Genomic DNA, 9706 nt, shown 5'->3' with positions numbered 1-9706 from the left:
CACTCTGACTCGGTGAAATACACAGCCACCTCCTCGAAGGTCACCAGCCCCTGAAAGAACAAGAGGTCCCCACTTAGTAACTTAGTACAACCTCAGGATTCATGGGAGAGCAGGAACAAGAAAATGGAAGCTCTGGGAGGAACGTGGTTGCACAGTCCCACTCCCACCCTGAGGAGCCAGGAGGCACCAGGTTGAGGGGAGAAAGAGAGAGCCCCTCATGCTGGCCAGTGGGGGCAGGGGTCTTCATATTCAACACACACCTACTAGCCAGGAAATGGAAACCCCGACAGGGTCAGGGACCACCTCCTGGGAATCCCAATATCCTCCCCCATAAAATTTTATATAAAAAACAAACACCTGGAAGAAAGAGGAAGTCGACAGGAAAAAACGTCAGAAGCTTGGAATTGCAGAAAATTAATAAGGCGAAGTAAAGAAAGATATGGAGAAATCTACGGCCAGCAGGATTAAGGAAATATGAAGGAGGGTTGTGTTTATTTTAGTATATCAATAACAAAAAAAAAATCCTAACAATGTTATTGGTCCATTACAAGATGGAAAGGACAGAAACATCAATAATAATACAACAGAAGAAGTAAAAATGTTCAGTGACTATTTCTTTCCTGGATTTGAGGAAAACAAGCAAATCATGTGGTATGTTTATGACGATGACACTCTTTTCATTAAAATCATAACTCATGAGGACATTAAATAGAAGCTACTAGCATCACACGTTTTTGACTTGGTACAGCATGATACTTAAACTACACCACCACAAAATTAACATGACATATATTAACTAGATTCAAAAGCAGCTGATACATTTCAAAATGTAACTGTAAATGGTCACGGGGGCATGTTTCCATTAGGGTCCCACGGGCATCGGGTATTGGCCCTCTGCTATTTAACTTGCTTATCAATGACTTGGAAGAGAACATAATATCACTGATGAAGGTTGCAGATGACACAAAGTTTGGGAGAGTGGTAAATAATGACGTGTGTCAGTTGGTTTGGGCTGCAGCACTGGGAGTCTGGGAAGTTTTTGCACCACTGGCCAGGGGGTTATTTCTTGTTCCACAGATAGGGGAAAGTTCCACGCCCAAACCCCAGGAGGCTGCTCCTTCAATGTGAGGCCTAATCTGAATTCATGCTGGCAAGTTTGTCCTCTCTCTTTCCCCACGCTGGTTATTTCCTGCCCTCTCTCACCTCCAGCAGCTCCCACCTTCCTGTATATTTACTGCCCATCTCCCTCCAGCCAGAGCCCACCACCAGCTTTGTGATAATCTCATACCTCAGCTAACTCTGCTGCAGCCATTGTCTTTCCTCTGGAAGGGTGGGAAGATCCGGATCAAAACATGGATGTTATTCTGTAGCCTGTCGGGGTGAAAAGAGCAATTGGAGAGATTTCAGAAGCGGCTTTTGCCCATTTCACAGACCAGACTTTTTTTCCCTGGAAACTGACATTGTAGGCTCTGTCACACTGGAAAACAGTGACTTTACCAGAGGTAGGTCTTCCCACCAGGATTAAACCCTCCCAGGTCTGCTCTACATTATAAAGAACTGGTCTACACTAGGTCAACATAAGCTGCATTACATTGACTTAGTTGCACATGTATTTGCACTTAAATTTGTCTCCCACCAATGTAAACTGTCCATTATGCCACCACAGTAACATCCACTCCCCAAACAAGACTGAGCCATGGTCGATGTACCGAGGCCAACACAGTGCAAGTGTAAACACCGTGTTACTTGCTCTGACCCTAACAGTTCTCCAGCAGCTATCCCGCTATGGCTCAGGGCAACAATTTCCCACCTAAACAATGAGAAACTGCTGCAGATAAAATGGTTAGGAAAACATCTAAATCTGAGATTTTAAATTAACACTGAGAGAAAATGGAGAAAAATCTAAGGAGAAGGGAGAATTAGTCAATAATTTAAGAGAAAATAGGGAATTTACATCGATTTCCTATCCACAATTGATTGATAGAGAAAAGGGGCACAATTGAGAAGATTGTTGCCAATTTTAGATGGGGGAACACAAAGGAGATTTCACATACACCCTCATAATCCCTGGCCTGTTGAGAGATGGTGAAATCTGCCATCTCACACTCTCCCCTCCCTCCATCTCTGTCTTCCACCCTTTCCCTTCCTGGCACCTCCACCCTGCAGACACACAAAAGGCAAACCCCACAGGGGCCCAGTCGCTTCCCCTCCTGAATCCCCCAATTTGCTCCCTGGGCAGATCCTGGCAGGAGCTGAGGGCAGCTGCTTCACTGCCAGACAGGCAGCTCCCAGCTCTCCCTCAGGGACATTCACAATCAGGGAGCAGATTCCCAGGGGCTGTGAAATCCAAGGCTCCTGGGACATTTGTACAGAGTCACTTCCCTACCCAACCCCAGCACTTTCCCTAAGGTCTCTGGCTCAGTGGTTGGTGCTGGCAGAGCCCGGGGCGACTGTAGGGGGCTAGTTCCAGCCACTGGAGAAAGTCTCTCCCCCTGGCTGGGCACAGAAGGAGCTTTAACGAAGGTCTCTCCACGGCACAGACCCTACTGGGGAGAGGAGCTGCTCAGCCCAGCGTTCCCAGATCACACTGGAGGCAGCGGCGAGTGACCCAAGAAACTCAAACCCGACACCTTGAGTGGAAAGTGAGAGAGAGCAGCCCCCCCTTTGTCAGCTACAGCCAGCGCCCCCCATGACAGTAACTAATGACACCACCTCCCCCGTGTTAATCCAGAGTCACGCCGTGTCCTTATTGCAGTGTCAATCCGGACACTGGAGTCAATGAGACCAGAAATGTGGCATAGGAGGGAGGAGGCCAAAATCCTTTAAAACATGTAATGGGGGATCCACCCTTTCCCAGCATCGCTGCTCCCCACATCTGGGGCAAGGACTCAGGGTGATCTGCCAACCACGGTTTGGGCAGGGCCGGAGGGTGTGGAACACGTGTTAATAACATCACACAGGGACAACTTACAACTTCACATACAACGTTGCCACACACATCGTTAACCAGGACAATAATGACCAGCCAATTATGAGTTTTCCAGTGGCCCCTCACAAGGCATCATTTGTACCATGATTATTGCAATCAGGTGCAGGGTGTGTACACAGGGGTAGGTTGTGTCACTCACACACACACACACCCCTCCCCCAGTGCTACTGTAACAGGAGAGGGGAGGGGATGGAGGAGCCCAAAGACCCGGCAAATCCCCAGTCCTGTGGCCGGCCAGTACCGATCTCCCGGGACCCAGCCCAGCGCCGGGGTGCGGGGGGGGGAAGGCCCCTCACCGGACGGTCTGTCCTGGGCTCTGGGCACCCGTCTGGCACCAGCAGCGCTCAGCACGTGCGGGGCTCAGGCGGGAGGGGAGGGGAGGGGAGGGACCCGCCACCCCGCAGCGGGACAGGGACAGTCAGTCAGGGCCCGGCCCAAGTCTGGGGGCAGCGGGGTACAACGGGGGGGGGGCCGGTAACGGATCTAACGGGCCCGGGGGGAGGGGACGCGGGGCCGGTAACGAATCTAAAGGCTGACGGGGGGGGAGGGGCCGGTACCGGATCTATCGGGCCCAGGGGGAGGGGAGCGGGGCCGGTAACGAATCTAACGGGCCCGGGGGGAGGGGCTGGTACCGGATCTAACGGGCCCTGGGGGGGAGGGGAGCGGGGCCGGTACCGGATCTATCGGGCCCGGGGGGAGGGGCCGGTACCGGATCTATCGGGCCCGGGGGGAGGGGAGCGGGGCCGGTAACGAATCTAACGGGCCCGGGGGGAGGGGCCGGTACCGGATCTATCAGGCCCGGGGGGAGGGGAGCGGGGCCGGTAACGAATCTAACGGGCCCGGGGGGAGGGGCTGGTACCGGATCTAACGGGCCCTGGGGGGCAGGTGACGCGGGGCCGTTAACGGATCTAACGGGCGGGGGGGAGGGGCCGGTACCGGATCTATCGGGCCCGGGGGGAGGGGAGCGGGGCCGTTAACGGATCTAACGGGCGGGGGGGAGGGGCCGGTACCGGATCTAACGGGCGGGGGAGGGGGCGAGCCCGGGTCTGACAGCAGGTAACGGACACGCGGCCCCCGCGCTTCACACCGCGGCCTCGGGGGGCGGGGCCCGGCCACACGCGGTACCGGGGGGGGGGCGGGGCAGGCTCGCGGCGGGGGCGGGGGGTCCCCGCACTCACCCGCTGTCGGGGCCTCGGCCCGGCTCTGCCCGCGCGCGCCGGGCTGGGAGCGGGGAAACGCCCCCCCCCCCGGCGCCAGCTGCGCGCGCTCGGGAGCTGCCCCTCTGCGGCGCGCGCGGGGTCTTCTGGGAAATGCAGTCTCTCGCCGGCTCTGGGCGGGCGCCGCGCATGCGCAGCGCTCAGAGACTCCTGGCGCGGGGCGGCAGGGGAGGGTCAGGTGCTCACCGTCTCCCTAGCAACGGGGCTGAGCCCGCGAACCCCGGGAGCCACCGCCCCCTCCCGCCACGGGGTCCCGCCCCTTTCCCCGAGGCTCCGCGCCCGCTCCGCCCCTTTCCCCAGGGCCCCGCCCCCGCCCCGCCCCGCCCCTTTCCACGAGGCCCCGCCCCCTGAGCAGACGCTGGAGCTGGGCTCTAGGAAGAGCTGGGGGGGGAGGAGTCTGCGCCCTCTGGGGTGCCCTGGCCCCTCCCCCTGCCCTGGGGCTGCGCCCTGGGGGGGACATGGCCGGGGGCTGCTGTTTCCCCAGGTGCTTGGGGAGCAAACCCCCAGGGCAGCTGTGTTTGCGCAAGAGCCTTTGGGGAGGGAGGGGCCTTGGCAGAGGGTTTCTGGGACTCCCCCGGGTCCCCCTTCTCCACGTGCCCGTCCGCCCCCCAAACAAGTCTAGTAGATTGGCCAGGCCTGACTTCCCGCTGCTCAAACCACCCTGACTCCACCCCGACCAGTTACCTGCACCTCTGTGTCTGACACTATTGCTCTTTATTATCATTGCAATCGGTTTGCCCGGCACTGAACTCAGGCTTACAGGCCTGTAATTGCCGCCATCACCTCTGGAGCCCTTTCTAAACACTGGCGTCACATTCGCTCTCCTCCAGTCGCCTGGTACAGCGACTGATTTAAATGAGAGCCTGCAGACTACAGTTAGTAGTTCTGCAATTTCCCATTTGAGTGACCTCAGAACTCTTGGGCGATACCGTCTGGGCCTGGGGACATATTGCTGTTTAATTGATCGATTTGTTCCAAAACCTCCTCTAATGACACCTCAATCCCTCAGATCTGTCACCTAAACAGAACGGCTCAGGTTTGGGAATCTCTCTCACAGCCTCAGCCGTGAGCACCGATGCAAAGAATTCATTTAATTTCTCTGCAATGGCCTTATCATCCTTGAGTGTCCTTAACACCTCCAGCATCCAGTGGCCCCACTGCTTGTCCCTTACATAGGAATAACTGCTACAGGTAGCAAACTCCCACAGGGAGCAGTTTCTCATAGAACAGGGTGATTATAGCACAGGGTGACTGAAATGAGACCAATTTCAAACAAGGGGGACAAAACACATCCCTGCATCGGCCAGGAATTGAACCCTGGTCAACTGCTTAGAAGGCAGCTATGCTCACCACTATACCACCAATGCCCTTGAAAAGAGTGTGTCATGTAGGTATGAACTGTGCGAGCAAAGCAGTGACACAGCCACAGAGTTAAGAATGAGCAGGGTGGGTTTGAGGGGAGGCAGCATGTCAGCTCTGGGCACAGGCAAGGTCCCACAGTGACTGAACAATGGGGAAAGGGGATCTCTATCCTGGCAGGACTTGGCCCCAACTCCACTCCACTCCTCCCCTAAGACATGGGGAATTAACATAAAGTCATCTAACTTAAGAAGGAAGGAGGCTGCTCCTTTTTAAAGCAAATGTTTCTGTCCCTTCCTGCTCAGTACAGAGGGGTTTCAGGTTGCGGCTGCCACTGAAATGAAAGAGGGAGATGATTTTTTTGACGAGGACGGACGCCTCGTTCTATGGGTGTTTGGTACATGCAGGCAGCCCCTCTTCCTGCATCTTTCCTGGGGAAATCAAGTTTCTGTACCAACTGCCAAAACTTGTTCAGAAAGATGGGAAAAGGAGATGGCTACACGATGGCGCCAGGACATAAGGCATGAAACACAACACACCTCCTCTATGCCCAGTGACTCTTGAAAAGCAGTTGATCTCCACTCACCTGTGTTTGAAGGCATGTTCAGTTTCACCTTGTCAAACTACAAGGCAGAAGAAATTTCAGGGATTGTGACACTAGGATTGAAGAATTATTTAGTGTTATAAGAAATTGTAAAAAACAAAACAAAAAACCCAGCTCATCTAAACTGGAGCCGCCTGTTAGGAAGGCTGGTTTCTCCAGTTCAGTTCCAAATACTCTTCTAGAATTGCCCCTGGGGTCCCTGCATGCCAAGGCAGGAGTGAAAGCAGAAACCCCAGCTCTGCCCTTAGCTCCACGCTGATTTTTCACAGTGGGTGGAATTGACATTTTGAGGCCTGTTCTCTGAGCACCAGAACTACCATCCTCCTCCCAGCCTGACCCAGGCTACTTCCCTGCCCCAGCCTCTGCCTTGCTAGGAGCACTACATAGACTCATAGACTCTAGGACTGGAAGGGACCTCGAGAGGTCATCGAGTCCAGTCCCCTGCCCTCATGGCAGGACCAAATACTGTCTAGACCATCCCTGATAGACATTTATCTAACCTACTCTTAAATATCTCCAGCGATGGAGATTCCACAACTTCCCTAGGCAATCTATTCCAGTGTTTAACTACCCTGACAGTTAGGAACTTTTTCCTAATGTCCAACCTAAATCTCCCTTGCTGCAGTTTAAGCCCATTGCTTCTTGTTCTATCATTGGAGGCTAAGGTGAACAAGTTTTTTCCCTCCTCCTGATGACACCCTTTTAGATACCTGAAAACTGCTATCAGGTCCCCTCTCAGTTTTCTCTTTTCCAAACTAAACAAACCCAATTCCTTCAGCCTTCCTTCATAGGTCACGTTCTCAAGACCTTTAATCATTCTTGTTGCTCTTCTCTGGACCCTCTCCAATTTCTCCACATCTTTCTTGAAGTGCGGTGCCCAGAACTGGACACAATACTCCAGTTGAGGCCTAACCAGCGCAGAGTAAAGCGGAAGAATGACTTCTCGTGTCTTGTTTACAACACACCTGTTAATGCATCCCAGAATCATGTTTGCTTTTTTTGCAACAGTATCACACTGTTCACTCATATTAAGCTTGTGGTCTACTATGACCCCTAGATCTCTTTCTGCCATACTCCTTCCTAGACAGTCTCTTCCCATTCTGTATGTGTGAAACTGATTGTTCCTTCCTAAGTGGAGCACTTTGCATTTATCTTTATTGAAGTTCATCCTGTTTACCTCAGACCATTTCTCCAATTTGTCCAGATCATTTTGAATTTTGACCCTGTCCTCCAGAGCAGTTGCAATCCCTCCCAGTTTGGTATCGTCCGCAAACTTAATAAGCGTACTTTCTATGCCAACATCTAAATCGTTGATGAAGATATTGAACAGAACCGGTCCCAAAACAGACCCCTGCGGAACCCCACTTGTTATACCTTTCCAGCAGGATTGGGAGCCATTAACAACTACTCTCTGAGTACGGTTATCCAGCCAGTTATGCACCCACCTTATAGTAGCCCCATCTAAATTGTACTTTCCTAGCTTATCTATAAGAATATCATGTGAAACTGTATCAAATGCCTTACTAAAGTCTAGGTATATCACATCCACCGCTTCTCCCTTATCCACAAGGCTCGTTATCCTATCAAAGAACGCTATCAGATTAGTTTGACACGATTTGTTCTTTACAAATCCATGCTGGCTATTCCCTATCACCTTACCACCTTCCAAGTGTTTGCAGATGATTTCTTTGATTACCTGCTCCATTATCTTCCCTGGCACAGAAGTTAAACTAACTGGTCTGTAGTTTCCTGGGTTGTTTTTATTTCCCTTTTTATAGATGGGCACTATATTTGCCCCCTTCCAGTCTTCTGGAATCTCCCCCGTCTCCCATGATTTCCCAAAGATAATAGCTAGAGGCTCAGATACCTCCTCTATTAACTCCTTGAGTATTCTAGGATGCATTTCATCAGGCCCTGGTGACTTGCAGGCATCTAACTTTTCTAAGTGCTTTTTTACTTGCTCTTTCTTTATTTTCTCTTCTAAACCTACCCTCTTCCCGTAAGCATTCACTATACTAGACATTCCTTCAGACGTCTCAGTGAAGACTGAAACAAAGAAGTCATTAAGCATCTCTGCCATTTCCAAGTCTCCAGTTACTGTTACCCCCTCCTCATTGAGCAGTGGGCCTACCCTGTCCTTACATGCTTTAGATACATAAGGAACCAGCTGAAGCAATCTTGGACCCATTAGTGGTTATCTTTGAGAACTCATGGTAGAGCACAGGTAAGGTCCCAAAGGACTGGAGAAGAGGAAAAGAGTGATACCAAGAGGACCTTGGGAATTAAAGACCAGTCAAGCCAATCATCGATCCTGGGAAAGAGAATGGAAGAAATGATTAAACTATCAATTGAGACTTGTAGGGTTATAAATTAAAGCTAGCAAAAATTTGTCAAGAAGAAACCATGCCAAACCCATCTAATTTCCTCCCTTGACAAGGTTACCAGCCTAGTGGGCAGGGGGGAAGCAGTAGACATGCTGTATCTTGATTTTAGTAAGAGTTTTTGCAGTTCCACGTGATGGTCTCATAAGCAAAGTTGGAAAATGTGGTCTGGTGAAATGACAGTAGGGAGGGTGCACAACCGCTTGGAAGGCTGCACTCAAAGACCAACTAGCGATAGTTCACTGTCAAACTGGAAGGACACATCCAGTAGGGTCCAGTGGGTCCTGCAGTGCTGGGCGGTGGGAGGTGAGCTTGGCTACTGGTGGAGTCCGCACCTATGCCCATGTCTTCTCCCGACAGTGTCCATGTGAAACATTCCAGCCCTGGTTGGTGACAAGGGGCAGAGGGGAGCTCCAGCTGCAGGTCACGATATTTGAATGAGCTGGGAAATCAGACAATTTCTGTGAACAGAATAGGAAACGGAACTGGACCCCCAAGCTACTAAATAATCATACAATTACCCCATCTTCTTCTCCTCATGAAATGCTGTTGCAAATCAGCTGCAGCCTAGCCCTGGGCATTGGATTCAAGATGCCAAACTGTTATTGTTCGCTCTGGGTTAGGGCATTGGCATTCCAAAGTCAGGCCATGTTGATTTTGAACTTTCACCAATTTTCTTATTGATCCCTTGAAAAGAAAACTTTCCTGAGGTGTCTCCTCCCCCGGGGACGCCACAGAAGGAGCAGAAATGGCAGTCTTGGGAAAACACTTTTCTCTCTTTCAGTAAAGGTTCTCTCCACACACACATACTCTCCCCAGATCTACACTGCAGTGCTATGTCAATACAAGGCAACCTTTGTGCATGTGTCTACACTAACATATGGCTCCCTGTGATGGGGTGGAGGGACCCTGTCTAGTGTGGGGTGAGTGCACCCATCCTTCAAGCAGCTCCCTGACTCTAGGCAGTGAGAGCTAAGGGCTAGAGTCAGCAGAGTTACCCTGACCTCCAGGGCTGTAAGGCCTAGTGGTTAGAGTCTATATAATTGCCCGGATCTGCAGAGCACTAGGGCCTCATGTGCCAAGCAATGAGGTCACCCTTCTCCGCAGGACAGATGGCTCTCCAGCCGCCTTTTGAAAACCTCCAATGATGGAGCTT

General features: G+C 51.8%; 1 long non-coding RNA gene and 1 other non-coding gene across 2 annotated transcripts; both read right to left on the bottom strand.

The window, feature by feature from the left end:
- Window positions 1–10: 10 nt before the first annotated feature.
- On the bottom strand, window positions 11–4235 carry LOC115643480. The gene is made up of 3 exons (XR_003998328.1): window positions 4168–4235; window positions 1289–1371; window positions 11–50 (listed from the first exon to the last, which is right to left on the bottom strand). It is a non-coding gene; the product is annotated as an uncharacterized LOC115643480 (long non-coding RNA).
- Window positions 4236–5501: 1266 nt separating this feature from the next.
- TRNAR-UCU lies at window positions 5502–5573 on the bottom strand. The gene has a single exon. It is a non-coding gene; the product is annotated as a tRNA-Arg (tRNA).
- Window positions 5574–9706: the final 4133 nt, after the last annotated feature.

The sequence above is a fragment of the Gopherus evgoodei genome, unplaced genomic scaffold (genome assembly GCF_007399415.2).
Source record: "Gopherus evgoodei ecotype Sinaloan lineage unplaced genomic scaffold, rGopEvg1_v1.p scaffold_60_arrow_ctg1, whole genome shotgun sequence".
NCBI classification, from domain to species: Eukaryota; Metazoa; Chordata; order Testudines; family Testudinidae; genus Gopherus; species Gopherus evgoodei.
This window is presented reverse-complemented; position numbering and strand designations above follow the sequence as displayed.